At 40.9% G+C, this 15,498-nt stretch overlaps 1 protein-coding gene across 1 annotated transcript in view; it reads left to right on the top strand.

Annotated features, from left to right (window-relative positions):
* The first annotated feature begins 248 nt into the window (after positions 1-248).
* LOC111595977 overlaps positions 249-15,498 on the top strand; it is a 100,751-nt gene continuing 85,501 nt past the window's right edge. Inside the window, exon 1 of the mRNA XM_030224837.1 lies at positions 249-873. The gene's annotated coding sequence lies outside the window, so the exon portion shown is untranslated. The remainder of the gene's footprint in view (positions 874-15,498) is intronic.

Genomic DNA, 15,498 nt, shown 5'->3' on the forward strand with positions numbered 1-15,498 from the left:
TGTAATGTAAAACGAACTTCAAGAAAATCAAGCAAAACAAAATTACAAATGATAATATAATTTAATAACAATTTAACTTCTAACGATACATATCAATTTTGGTCTGAGTTTTGATTTATAAATAGATCAACAACTAATTAGTGTAAGCTAAAAATAGACAGTATCAAATATCAAATATTTATAGCAGTTTTTTCTATCAACTAAAACGTTTTATAAATATATTTCCGGTAAATTGAACCAAACACAAATTAAGCAAATAAAACGTTAATTAAATTCCAAAGCGAATCGAAATTAGTCGTAAAAACCATTAAACGTGAAATTTCGCGAGTGTACGAGTGTGTGTGTGTGTGTATGTATATGTGCGTGCGTTTATACATGTGTTTTTGTGAGCACTAAGCGGCAAAATCGCTTTGTCATGTAATATCTTTATGTCGCGCAACGGATCAAGTGCTTAAACGCTAAGTAAAAGCCTCCCATGGATTTATGTGCATAAAGGCGAGCACACGCATGCTCCAGCCACATGCTGAACGGCGAGGCGTTGTAGAAGCCGCAGAAGTTTAGCCGCGTACACGCAAACGGATTAGCTGCAACATATAAAAGAAAAAACCAAGACAAGCCAGACAAAAAAGAATACACTAACAAACATATTGAAAAGAAAAAGAAGAAGACAGAGGCAGCCTCCCAGCTGCGACTTAGCCTCGTGCACGCTCTGCCACCTGTCATGACGTCAACGCACAGCCAATGGCCAAGCAATTAAGCTGTTAACGATGTATGTGCACTTAAGAGCTGCTTACACAGACACACAGACAGCGAGCGATCTATAAGCAAAGAGCGACCCGTGCAGCCGTGGTAAATGTTGCTGATTAATTTCAAGTAAGTTGCTGCGTCTCTTTGCGTATGTGTTTTTTTTATGGAATTTTCCCTTTAGCTTTTCGCAACTATCTTACTTGTTATACTCTGACCGAATTCGGAAGGCATTAAACTGCCATTGAAATGGGTTTTCAATTATTTATCAGATTGCCAACAGTTTGAGATTTGGCTTCAGTTGAGCTGATTACAGCTCGTCTTACTTAAGACATTAAAGTGTTTGCCATAAGTTTGAACAGCTTGATGCATATGTGAGAGGCAATCCAGATAATTGATGCGAATAACTTAAAATGATAATATCATTTAGACAAATCAATTAAATACCAATTTCCATTTAATACAGCAGCATTTAATTGCATTTGGCTCAGGTTTTATTTGTTCGACTTGTAAATATAATTATTTTTGAGGAGCTATATAAACATAGTTTGCATAACTTAAGTGCTAGTTAGCTAGTTAAGTTAAGTAATTAATTTATTGAAGCTCCATTTCTTCGAGCCCACAAAGCAAGGGGAGTATATTAGCTTGTGTTTTATTACTGGTTAGTTCGTAGAGTATATATACACTCCATTAGCATGAAGGCCAGAGGAACCATAACTTCCACAAGTTAAGAGCTGGATTTAATATTATAACATATATTTTAGTTGACTTAGCTGGCAGCTTGTTATCCATTCGACCATGAATGAGTATTACATAGCAGACTATAGCCGTTGCCATTTTTCCCACAACAACCACTCCAAAGTTTTTCTTAAAAATAGGTCAAATAATTCTTTAAGGCTTAAATTTAGCTTAGGAATTTTGAAGCTTTTTAAAAATTACAAACGCAAATTTTATGCAAAATTATGAACGTTCATACATTTATGATATGTATGTAATTGGGTTTGAAATTGGATTGGAGCCATTTGCCGGGAGGCTGCATTACCTCTCAAAATGTGTTCGATGTGAGAGCTGCTGATGCTGGCGCCTGTCAATTGTTGGATGCGAAATGCTTGTGATGTTAGCTGAGCCATGCATAGACAAGTGGAGCAACCAAGGTCCACATTTGTGGCAAGCTCAATGCTGGCAGCTGAGGGCTGTCATGTTGTTTACCAAAAAATTGGACAGCCAAAACAAATAAGTTGAAAGGGAAAAAATCTTAGCAAACTCATCTAATTTTAGCTCAATTCACACGCTTTGCGTTCAACCGAAATCCGCACACACGCCTTTCAAAAGACCGGTGAAATAAAATGTGAAAACAAGCCCGAGAGACGAGCGTTGAGAGCCGGGCTAAGCTTGAAAAGCAGGCAATTTCATAGGCGCGCGGCTTGATTCAATGGCGATGGCAGCCATTGAGCGGCTTAAATACACACACTAAGTAAGGCAGCATATGCGAATATGTGGCATAAATCAAGCCCATGGAGGCCACACAACACACACAGCACACACTCACACACAACCACAAACAAGCACAAGCCAATGGCGCTTAAAGGCATTTTGCAAAGTTTCTGACTTGAGCATTTCAATCGTGTGTTTTATTGCACACATATTTTATGCCGTTTATGCTCAAAATTCAGCTCAACATGGGCCATACACACACACACACACAGTTTTTCTATGTGTTGGTGACTAGCGCGCAAAGTTGAAATTTCACTTGAGCCAAATGTATCTGAGTCTTGCTCTTCGAGTGTGTGAGTGTGTGTCCTGCGGCTTGGCGTTGTCTTCAGCGCGACTTTTGCTGGCGTTCGGGAAAAACCGCATTGCGGCACATTATGCGCGTCGAAATTCCGGGCTTGAAGCAATACCCCAAAGGCAGTTGGGCAAAAAGGAAAAAACCGAAGAGAAAAGTAAAAACGCAGCTGCAAAATAAATGCGCAATGTTTGCAGTCCACATAGAAGGCGTGCTTCGTCTGTGGGCGTGGCCGGTCGGTCACTATCAGTTGACTAGCGCTTTCTATTAGCATTGCCCTTGTGCAGTTTTATTAACTTGCCCAAGTTGAGCGCGTCGCGTATACGCAGCGTGGCACACAGTTGGGTTGACAGCGAAGTTGCGAAAACATAATTAATTAATGTTGTTGTGCAACAAAATGCAATTATTTGCCATGCGCTGCGATAAATGTAAATGTTTACACGGCTTTTTGCCATTTGATATTGCGCATACGCAGCGTAGCCATGCAGCAAATTAAATTTGAAAAATCAACAGTTGAACAACTGGGGCCAGCCTGCTGAAATTCAATTGAAATTCCTTTATACATTTATTGAGTGCCTGTGGCGCAAGGCTTTTGGTAGCCAATATGAAACATAAGAACAATATCAACAGTCAGGACATTAGCAGAGGATAATACTCTCAGCGCATGCAGAAACAATTCCCAAGCCAAAGGCAGTTCAGCTGTGGCGTGGCTTAGCACATTTCTTGCATCTAAATTGTTGGCTTAAAGTTTCATTTATTTCACTTGAACTTTAATGAAATCTGAACACTAAATAATTGATGTCCTCTCAGGTGGCTTAGAAATAATTCTTTAAGCCCTTCCCTTCATGTGCCAGAGTATTAAATCGTCGCCCACATTTTTTTATCTATTTGGAGATAGATAAATTTAGAATATTTCATCTATTTATATAGGATCAAATAATAATAAATGCTTGGCTTGGCTATGCCAAGCAACTTGGCCTGCGAGCTGGCTGCTTTGTTTACCGCCTTTCGCCTTAGTTGCTTATTGATTTTTATTTACTAATGAAAACTGAACATAAAGAAGAAGCGGCTGGCACTTAACCCTTTTACATGCTATCTGCTGATGACGTCAGATAGTCAGCGACTCGGTGAATGACAGCCAGCGCCTATATAATAGTCAGGCCGACAGCCTGAAATGGAATTACACTTTAAAAGAAAAACACAAGTGAGGCTCATGCTTCCATATACTATGTATGAATGTGTGTGTGCGTGTAAGTGTGTGTGTGGGCTGACTGCTGCTTCTGGTAGAGCACACATGAAGCCTCTGTCATTGGGGAACCGTTTAGCCCACATAATTATTACGATGCGAACACACCTAGAAAATAATGCGTGGTGCTGCAAGTCGAAGCTGTAAATAATTGTTAAATATTTATAGACAGCGCTGGGCCCTCAACATTTGCTGTTATTGCTGATGTGTAATCATAAATGTTAATTGCACTTACATTACAACCGCACATGCAGCACTGAAAACTATTCAACCATAATTGCCGCGCTATTGCCCAAAGGATGTGAATTCTTTTTAGTCTTTCGCCTTCACCGGCACATCGCAATTGAATGAGCAGGCAGCATGGAGCGTGACATGTGCCACTTCCGCCTGATAGCGTCACCGCCATGGATCCGTATCCGGATCGAGTGGGTATCGCTGCGAATATAGGTGTGTACAGATGTGTGTGCGTGCGTGTGTGTGGGTGTTGATGTGTGTGTGGTGGCTGTCTGTGTGGTTTAAGTGCCAGCACATTGCACCGCACCAAAAACAACGTTCGCGTGACATTTGCACGTTAGTGCCAAAATGCGGTGCTTTAAGAGACGGCCAAACTGAAACGGGTTATTAAGACTTGTTTTTCATTCTCATTTTTGTATCATGTTCATTTATATTCTGCTATCATTTGTTTGCAACGCTTGATTACTTGTTTGTCTAGCTGTTTGTTGAATTTAAGCATTTTGTAGAATTTTCAAGTGTGCGACCGCAGCAAGCGTAAATCTGCAGCAATTAAAGTCACGTCATCCTGGAAGTAGGCAACAGTTTTTTCCGCTTTGCATTTTCCACGTAACATTTGCGTTTACTCCCATTTTTTTTGCTCTTTTTTGCTGCGCGCCTCTTAAAATGACTTGTCTTAAAAGGCTAAAATGCATTTAGTATGCGCACAGAATGGGCACACAACTGCCATTGTTTATGCAAACGTAACTTCTGCTCTTTACAAATTTTGTATTATTTCGCCTTTAGCATTCGCCTATTCCATATTCCAGCGGCACTTTTACTACTCTATTTAAATGGAAATTTTGAGAGTATATTGGCTTGTTTTTGGCTTCGCTGACTCCTAAAGCTTGAAGTAAAACGGATTTGTCTACAACGTCCTATAAACTCTCATCATTTAAGAGCCATAAATTATCTTGCAGGTTATTAAAATTGTTCGAGTCAGCTCATAACCAGGTCGCACTCATCGCTACTTATTAACTTTTTTATAGTTTTTATAGTCTTGCGTTGTGAACAGAGTATAGCATAGTCGTCTACACTTGACGCAATGTTTTAACTTTTTTTAATGCTGCCATTTGTCTTAATGTTTGTTGATGTTGTCGTTGCTGCTGCTGTTGCTGCAACTGCAACTGCAACTGCTGCTGGAAACTCTTGCAGTTACGTCTACATTTCCGCCTTTATGTTTGCTCACTGGCACACACATGCCGCAGCGGTTGTAGCATTTGCCCAGCATCCTTCCGACTTGTGTTGCTGTGCAATTTAGCATTTGCATCGTTCAGCCTTTTGTATTAAGTAGCTCAGCTGTAAGGCCCAAGTTAATATTAATTCTGTGGCGCTCGCAGCCTATCGAATTGATCAAAACAAGCCTTTGACGTCGGCACCGTCAACTAATTAAAGCAAAATGTTTTCTCTCGTGCGCTGCCTTAATAAAAACGCCCAAAAGGTGGAACAGCCGCCAGTCTGATTCCCTTCAGCGACGACGCTGGCCAAACAAATGACCACCTGACAGGCGTCTATTACAGCGCCGTAGAGCCAGGCAGTTTGCTGTTGGGCTAGGCCAGTTCGTCAGCCTGCTTGGGGATGGGAAGCCCTTTGGACTGATTCCAAAATTATACTGTGCGGCATCATCAACGTGGCACCATCTTAACAATCACTTCCCAAATATGTCAACATAATTAATTTTCAATTATCCATGTGACATTCGATACACACACGCAGGCCCTCAATCGAGCTACAATGAGGCGTATGGCATTATTATTAATTGTAGTCTAGGTAGCCATCAGCGTCGTCATTGTCGCTCTGGCGTCACTTAGTATAATTAAGCGCCCTTTGATAGAATTTAATTCACAAACATTCGACTGAGACTGTTGAAATACTGTTTCTGATGATTGTAATGATGCTGATAAATGAATCGTCCAAATATTCATCGCCTGCCATTATTTTTCATGTCTGGTTAGTGCATGTCCCAGACACGCCCAGTGACAACTGCTACACTCGCCAACAAAATAGTGATGACTAGGGATTTATCGAGCTTTGCTAGCGATTCTCAAATTTTAAGCTTGCAATATTTGACCAGTTTCCCTATGTCATAGGATGGTACTGAAGCTCTTGAGAGGGAGTTCACTCTTAGAACAATGGAGCTTCGACTACACATAATTTAAATACTTTATTATTCGGCATAATGATATATTTAGTAATATTGTTATTTGCTTAAAGTATAATAAAAATTGGGAAATAATTGAGCTGTCAAGTAAATAGTTGTCTTCTCAGTCTTAAAGTCTTATTCTTATTAACAAATTACCTCGATGTGTACAAATATCGTTAAATACATAAGAGCGCCTAATTAAGTATTCAAATCCATTAACTCATACCTTTATGAACAATAGTATCCATCAAACGATGTTGGCCAGTGTTACCTGTGGCACATACATCATCATCTTAATACACACACGCACACCATATACATATGCCATCAATGTTTGCTGTGGTGTGACAGCCTTGCCAAGTGGTTGATAGACCATTGGTCACGCTATTGGATTTAGTTTTTGTCATTTGTTGTGCGTGTGTGTGTGAGTGTGCTGTGCTGGGCTGTGAGTGTCAGTTAATGGCTGGTCATTAATTTTATGCTTTGAAGTGCTCCACTTGAGTCGAGCAACTGGGTCAAATTGGCCCAGTTGGTCATCAGTCAAGTGCACAAATGGCTTTTATCAGCATCCGTTCATTAGCATTCAAAATATTGCGGAAATAATAAAAAATGCATTTATTCCGCTCCACCTTGCTTTAGCTGGCTCAATCACAAGCAGACTGTGGGCGTGGCTGTCAGGACTGTTTGTACTGTTTGTGTTCTTCCACGTTTTGCATAATAAATGCAGGGAGCTCACGTCAAGTAACGAGAATGAACTACAATGGCAATGAAAGTGTGCACAACAAGAGCGGAACAGCAACAGAAATTAAGAAGAAGCACAACAACGACAATAACAACAACGACAACAACAACAATGTAACAAGAAAGAACAACTACTTATGCACAGGTGGAAGGCGCAGAGCAGACAATGGAAATGAGAATGGAAATAAACGGCAAATGGCTGGAATGGAATCTTAGCCGGAATTATTCATAATGTTCAAGAGGCACGCATACATTTGCATTTCACGGATATGAGTGTCACTATCGAAACGCAGACAGGGCCACGGATAGGATCAGCAGCAGTCGGAGCACGATTCGAAACAGGGGCAATAGACATTAACATACATGCGCCACTGCCAGGATATAATGTGTGCCCAAGCCACGGCGCCAATACAAATACGACAAAGAAAAGCAACCAGTCAAGCAACTCATTCATTTCATACCCATACACACACACATACTGGCATACACACACACACTAATAAAAGTGAGAAATACGTGAAAAACGCTTGCAGAATTTCAAACATTGTTAGACTGTTGCTTCTTGGCAAATGAAAAATGTTAAATGGAAAATGCTGCCAACGACAGGAAAAATAACCAACAGTGAAATCAACAAAGCAAACAAACGAATGGCGAGGAGGCAAGAGATAAAAATGATGAAGCAAAAGAGAAAAAACTTTAAGCAACAAATAATTAAAGTCAAAAAAAGGAAAAAAAAACTTGACGTTTTCCGATTTTGATTACATTTAATATCTTTGTGTTTCTTGGTTTCTCGATTCGTTGCACGTTGCTCTGAGACAGTGCCCCATCCATTTTATAGGCCAAGACCCAGAATTTGCTCAAGGCCAAAGATGTTGACACTACTTTGGGTTCGTCACGGTTACGGTTTCGACTGTTTAGGTCAGGTTTCGGTTAACCGTGGTCTGTGCCTCAGTTAGTGACAGTTGCCTCAATGCTTGGATGTTGAGCTCAGTGCGTGTGGCAAGTTGACAGCCAACAAAACCCACAAAAGAGCTTACAGCAGCACCACAGACAGAGAAACCGCCGGAGAGAGAAGCAGACAAACAGACAAACGGACAAGCGGAGAGCCCGGCGCTTATCTGCAACCGAAAAGTAATTTCTGAGAAAGCTCATAGTGTTTCTGGAGGAAGAGTGGTCGCTGCGGCAGCCAGAGAGACGAAACCGAAACGAGTGTCAAGTGTTATTGACGATTTGTTGATGATGTTGCCACAAAGGCTTGTTGAAGAGACACGTGCGGCAGACAAAGGGCAAACGCCACAAAGGCAATGCGCATGGAAATCAGACGAATCCAAGCACTCAGTCTGCTTTTGTTTAGAGCTCGAGTGGGCGTTGGTGGCCGAGCTGGACAGAGGACTCACTATGCAACTATCTGTATGTGGCTTCTCGCTTCTGAGCAGCTGCCTCTGCTGGCACATCTTATACAAAGTGAAAATTTCATTTAGCTTTAAAGCGCACAATGCTTTTGCAGTCGGATGCCATAGAATTCGCCAAGGTTGTTGCTTTCAACCTAAATTTCAGCTATTGCTTCTTTGACGTTGCCCGTCAAAAGCAACCAACAACGAGCACAACAAAAGCAACAACAACAACAACAATAACCATGGGAAAGGTAAACACGCAGAGCACGAAACATCTTTTTACTGCGATAACAGAAATATTTCTTCATTCAACTTGACAACAACACGAGCTGAAAGCGAAATACTTGGTAGGAAGCGTGCGCCCGGGCACGTAACATTTTTATCTGTTATTCAAAGTTGCGCCCAACCGTTTTTGTTGCTATGCCCGATGTCCTTGCCCCTTATGCCGTGTGCTTAAAAAGTCAGTAGCAAGTAAGCCATACCAAATTAAACTCCCTATTCCAATCCCTATCCCCATGCTGCCCGGCTGCCCACCTTCCGCAAAAGGGCAACAAAAAAACAAAGTTTTCAAGTGTTGAGCAATAATCAGAAAGGCTGGACGCTTGCTCGCCCACAAAGTTGTCGCGGAAGTTTTCGTGTTGCGGGCATTGCCTAAATGGGCTTACGGGTTCATTTGCAGTTGTAATGGGCGTCGGAATGTCAGGGATTTAGCCTCTTCATTGCGATGTTTTCACATCCTTTACTCGGCTGGCCGGAGCCTCATTTATGAGCTGCAAATTAAGCTAACGACAAGTCGTAATTTAAGAAGCCATCCAAAAATACCATCGGCAGCCTCAACCGAAAACTCTTTAATATTAAATACCAAATGCGCACAGTTTTTGTTTGATATCTTTTCTTTTCACCACACGAGCACCACAACTGTTATCCGGTGAGTGGACATTGTGGATTCTGATAAATGATTAATTCGTTCACTGGTTACACATGATTTGTTACTTCTGATCCGATTGTGCACTGCGAGCGATAGCTATAGCAAATAGCGAGCATGCTGGATAGACAATGAAAGGGAGAAGAAATTGGGAATGTGGATTTTATTACAGTGGTAAATTAATAATTTGTCTGCTGCTTACACATGATTTGTTGTTTTTGATCCCGTTGGGCACTACATCTACAGCAGAGAGCGAGCAGAGAGAATCGTTTTTAAAATGTGGATTTTATTATGTGCTAAATGAATAATTCGTGTATAGAGAGAGCGGGAAAGAAAACTGAAACTGTGAATCATCTACAGCATAGAGCGAGCAGCGTAAATAGCATGAGCGAGAGAGAACACGGAATGTGTGGATCTCATTCCTATGGTAAGTCCCGTTAGACTTGTGGGCTGTCAGCAAAAGCAAAGACTGAGCAGCACCATTGGTGTGAACGAGAGAGGAAACTGAAAATGCGGATACTTTCCATTGTAATTGCTGAGTTTGATCGAGATAGATAGAGCATGCTCTGTGGATGACGTGAGATTAAGTTTAAGTTTGAGAGTTAGTTCAACTGTTAACTGCGTCCATGCTAGTAGTCGCAATGCAACTGCGAGCGGTATAGCAAAGTGGTTTCTGTCGATGATGCACAGGGATTCTTAAAATGTTTCTTGATTGATTCTTAAAATGTTGCCGTTCTACCTACATAACGTACAGAAAATACAATTTTCTCTTGAATTATATTAAATTCTTAAATATAAATGTATCTGCAGGGGTGTTTATTTATTGTCTTAAAGAAGACAGTTATCTTGTCCCATTTTAATTAATTTGTTTTTATTATATTATTTATTTTTGAGGCTTATGGCTCAGTCTGAGCCCATAAAATTCTTATTTTTCAATTACCTCAGTGGACACGGCTCGAAATCAATTGAAATCAATGATAAGTGGCACACACACAAACACACAGGCAGAGCGTGTACAATGGAGTGCCACACTGTGAAATGAATCAAATCAAATATTTATTGTTTTCGATTCAATAAATTTTTATCACGCATCCGTCAGAGTGACAAATTCTTCAATGCGAACGCATGCCCATAAAGCCAGCGGGGCTGGGGCATCATATGGGCGTGGCAGCTATGAAGGGCGCCCGTAATGGGCAAAATTAAGCTTTCACTTTCGATGAAAGCGCAAAACAAATACAAATACAAATACAGCACACTCACACGCACAGGGACACAGACACAAAGTGCGAATGGATTAGGAGCTGCGAGGGTAGCTGAAAACTCGAGCATAAAGAATTTGCAATTTAAAGGGGATTTACGGCGGCTCGTAAAACAAACGCAATAAAAGATCAAACGACATGACAGGACGAGAACATTGTCCTGCCCTGCGTCAACCTTTGCCCTGCGGCTACAGCAAAATGTCAAAAAGGCTGTCATACACATGCATAACCCAGCCACATGGTAAACGGAGTGTGGTGCTGCCGGTAGTGCTTCGTTTTGGGCCTAACAGTGCGTTGAAAACACAAAAACAACAACATGCAGCAAATGATGGCAAAATACAAGTCAAATAAAATGTGGTGTGACAACTTTGCGAGGCATCGAGATGGATATGACAAGGCCAAAAGCACACACACACCCACACACACATAGATACACGCACGTCCTTATATGCTGTGATAATAAAGTCGAATTGGGGGCGTCTGTGAATTGTTTCTGCTGTCATTTGCTGCTGCTGCTGCTTTTGCTGTTGTCGTTGTTGCCACTACTGCTGCTGTTGACGTTTTAATCGAATCAACACGGCAAAGGAGCGTGCCAAAGAGCAACAAAAACGAAAAAAAGGAAAAGAAAATCGAAAAAAACAACAAGTTGTAAAGTTTCTGTCAGTTGTACAGAGCGGGATCAGGGGGCGGTTCATCATACGCCCTGTTGTTTACGTGCTGTTATTTGGGAGCACACACACACACAGAGACACACGCACACATACGTGAGCTGCTTGCTGGTATTTTGGCAAGCTAATTTTTGCCACAATTCTCATAAAAGTTGTTGGCCTAGTTTCATATACCCTGTATATGTGTTAAAAATGTGCAAAATTGTGTGACTGAAGGAGACGAGTCTGCAAGCAGTGCTACTAGAAGAACAGAATTTTGTAAGCAGTGCTGATAGAATTGACAACTATCCAAGCAGTGCTGATAGAAGGAGATAGAAGGAGTGCTGATCAGACTGCTCCTAAAATTTCATTTAATTTCTTACTGTTCCTTGTTGATATATAAGAAATTTATCTTAGAGCAGGGCTTGGAGGAATCAATCATATCAATAAAAATTCTTTTTAATAAAGTCAACTTGGAAATTATTTTAAAAAATAATTAAAGTAATAAGTTTGGAAATATTTATTTACTCCATTTTCATTTTTGTTTTATTTTCAATATTAATAATAACTAATTTAATTTGTATTTCTCTCACAGAGTATTTCTTTGTCGTGCAGCCATATATCATTCTTGCTAGGCTGCCTCTTCCGTCGCCTACGAAGCTGTAGCTATTGAAAATTTCTGATTATTTGATTTTGGAGTAAAGTCAGGCACATTGTACGCATACCATTTGCCTAGATTGGAGCGGCAAGAATTTTCCACTTCTCGCACTCGCCCACTCGGATTTTGAACCTGAAGAGGTATTGAAGGGCTTCTGCGGAGTGTTCCTTCGAAATTATTGTTGTTTTCAACTATTAATTAGATTTTTGGCTAATTAAGAGCAGTTGGCGTTTAATTACAGTTTAATGAAGATATGGAAAAGCAGAAATCAAACAGAGCTCGTCGCTCCTATTTAGTTGCTAATTGAATAAGCACATATGCAATAATGTTAACCAAATAAATAGATTCTATATGAATGTGTGTGTGTGTGTGTGATTTTGTGGGTTTGCTGGTATCCAAGTCAAGTGTCGTGCACCCTGACTGCCTTTTGGCAGAGCAAAGCCGACTGCAGACTTAATCCAATTAATGTTGAATTTAAATGCTTGAGTTCATTTAGCAGCCATGTGAGTGCCAACTCCGCGTATACGTGATGGTCGGATTGTTGCTGCTGTTGCCAGGCCATAACCACAACAGGCGGGGCACGTTGTCACCGCTGAATCCAAGTGCCGACGCAGCTGCTCGGCTAGTAGCACGTAGACTCTGTATACCTAATACAAGCCACAGCCACATCCACATCCATATCCACATCCTCATCCCCATCATTCCAGCGGAGGTTGCATAGGTTGTGGCAAAAGGACTCTGTCTGCGGCATAGATAGTTTTTCTGCTTGACGGCCTGTATGCATTCCAGTGGACTGAGCGTGTACTCCGCACGTAGCCGCCAAGCGACATACACCCAACTATCCCACTCCTCACCTCGTCCCTCAAATAACGCTACCCAAATTGGCAAATGGGGGCGTATTTTCGGCCAGCCAAAAATGGCATTGGCTACGTGAGTGCGCCACTGATGCGTGCGGTACGAGCGGTCACACACACCCACACACAACGGGTCTTTGATGGCTACGACTTGCTTCTGGCAGGACCCGAACATGTGCCAATGGTTTTTGGTAATAGAACCGCAAATTGGACCGAAATAGTTAACTGTCGATAGCCAGCCAGGCTCCACTATGATGATTCACAAACTAGCTGTTATATTTTCGATATAGAAATCAGTCCGGCGCTCACATCGTTTTATTGGAACTCAGAATATTTAGTTTTTGTTGCTGTTGGTCTAAATTTTAAACGTTTGCTAACATGGTTTATGCATTAGGCAGCGCTTACAGCCAAATTGATTTACGCAGTGCCATAAATGCATTTCGATTTGATTGAATAAACACAGACAGACATTCGGACACTCATGAATACTCATACACTCACACTCTTACACACATGCTATGCATTCATGCAAGGACAATTTCAAATCAATTTGCGCTCATTTGAATTTGGCGAAAACCAAAGTGCAAACCGAGCGTGATAATTCAATAAAGTCGAGCGCACAGCACGGCGCATTTGTTTGTGTGTATCTATGTGAGTGTGAGTGTGTGTGTGAGTGAGTGTGTGTGTGTGTGTGCGCAAAGCTACTTTCGTATTCCTCCTGGGCCACTGGGCTACCTTGACACCTTTTTGCTGCATCACGGCGATTAAAATACACGCAAGAAGTGCCCAAATTCAAAAGGTATTTTCTGAAACATTTATTTGAACTAACATAGAGAGACTTTCTGTTTTGCCACCAGCTTTCATAGTATTCTAAAAATGATTGGATTTCTTTTAAAAGTATTTCACTACTACAGCAGCTGGTGCCTTTGAAACAGAAAAAGAGATGTTTGATAGTTGAGTAATAAAACTATTAGAATATTGCTTGAACTTGAAGTTTTTTAAGTCAGTTCAATTTATGCATAGAGCAAACAATGTTTATGAAATGAAGTCAAAAGCTAATCTCATTTTGTAGACTCTCAATTTGAGTAAGATAAGATCAATATGATACTCCATAGAATGCCACATACAGCTTCTCTTATTCAAACTCTTATATCTGATTTGGTTCCACTGTGTGTGAGGTAATTTGATTTACGAACTCCTTTCGAATTTGTACACCTTGCAGGTGCTTCAACTGCCCGCACAGAGCGTGCGATGTGTCCCGTTGTTGTCCTCATGCCTAGCGAATGTGAGATATTTTTTGTTTTCCACTTGAGTTTGGCTCCACTTGTGGCATGCGGCTATTGTTGCTTTTGCTCTGGCTCTTGGTGTTAGCTCTAAGAACAGATTTATGTAAAACTTATTTATTATTGTCTATGGCAAGCAGCTTGTCTGGGCTGCAGGCCCCATTATGGTGCCTGCCTGAAGAGTGGGAATTAGCTTCTGGCTATGCGGGTGTTAAATGATAATTTATGAGACGCCAATGAGGCGCTCTCTTTGCTACATGAAAATGTGATTTTTTTCTTTGCAGTTTTAGTGCGGTCCATCAACAATAAGCTGGAGCAAGGAAAGAGTTGAGTCGAGTTGAGCTGGCTGTAAATGTGAGAAAAGGCAAGATTAATTGGGTGTTATTATGGCCGAGTCGGGTGCGTGGAACGCAGGGCTTGGCCTCGCCCAAATTAATGTGCTCGGCTGTGTGGAAAGCTCTTACGCACTCAAAGATGCACAGCCCCAGGGCATGCGATGGCCCATTGTGAAGAATTGGGGTACAACTGTAATGTACTCTAGACTCGCATACTTTAAAATTATATTAAGTTTTTGCAGCGCACAATTTAATATTGACTCGCTTCGAGACATTCCTTTTACGCCATAAATTTGACCCTGTTTATTGTAACTAAATATTCTGCATTAGTGCATGGCGAATGTGCATTAATTATGGCCAAATTGCATATTTTGCTGCCGCTCGCTGGGATCGCATTTCGACGGAGTGAGGCTGAGTGTGGCTGGGGCGATTTAATGTATTCATTAGCATTAATTAATGCGATTTCAAGGACTCAATAATCAATAAAGCGGCCGCACAAGTTATATAAATAAGACATGCCATGCAAGCTGAGAATTAATTATGCAAATGATTTAATTTCCAAAGAATTTGATGGAACATCCCAAAGGTATGCGGGCCTCTAATGGGCTGCTTGCGATATTGATTTATATAAATCAAGCCAACTTTAAAGTCTCCTCTAGTCTAGCACAGGGATGAGTGATGTAGTCGCACGTTCACGACTGGGAGATAGCCTGCACTCTGCGCTCAGCTATCAATCAGTCCATGTTTCTCGCACGTAAACTCTTAAGCTTCGCTTATATTTGATCTGCCGCACCTTCTTCTTCACAAGGCTATTATTAAGAATGGATAATACTATACATACTTTTTTATTGTTTAAAAATTTTCATTCCTAGTTGCTGAGTATCTGTAAATCGAATAAATTGAATTGTTAAGCTTATTATTTACTCCCAAATCCCTTATAAATACAACAATTTCCTTTTTGAAACACAGCTAATCGATAAGCCACGTTCCAAAGGCCCACTGCAAATTTAGTGAATCACTAGATGCTATAAATATGACAGATATAGATTTTTCTCGTGTATATATCACTCTGCTTAGTCTATCTTTAGGGCACGGCAGCGAGCCATATGCCAAAGGCCACGATTCTGGTTAGCTGTTAAACTGTCACAGATTCACTTCTTACCAGATTATATTATACATATGTATATATAGAAAGTATATTATATATATTATT

Source organism: Drosophila hydei, unplaced genomic scaffold, assembly GCF_003285905.1.
Source record: "Drosophila hydei strain 15085-1641.00,03,60 unplaced genomic scaffold, DhydRS2 tig00008119-arrow-pilon, whole genome shotgun sequence".
NCBI lineage: Eukaryota > Metazoa > Arthropoda > Insecta > Diptera > Drosophilidae > Drosophila > Drosophila hydei.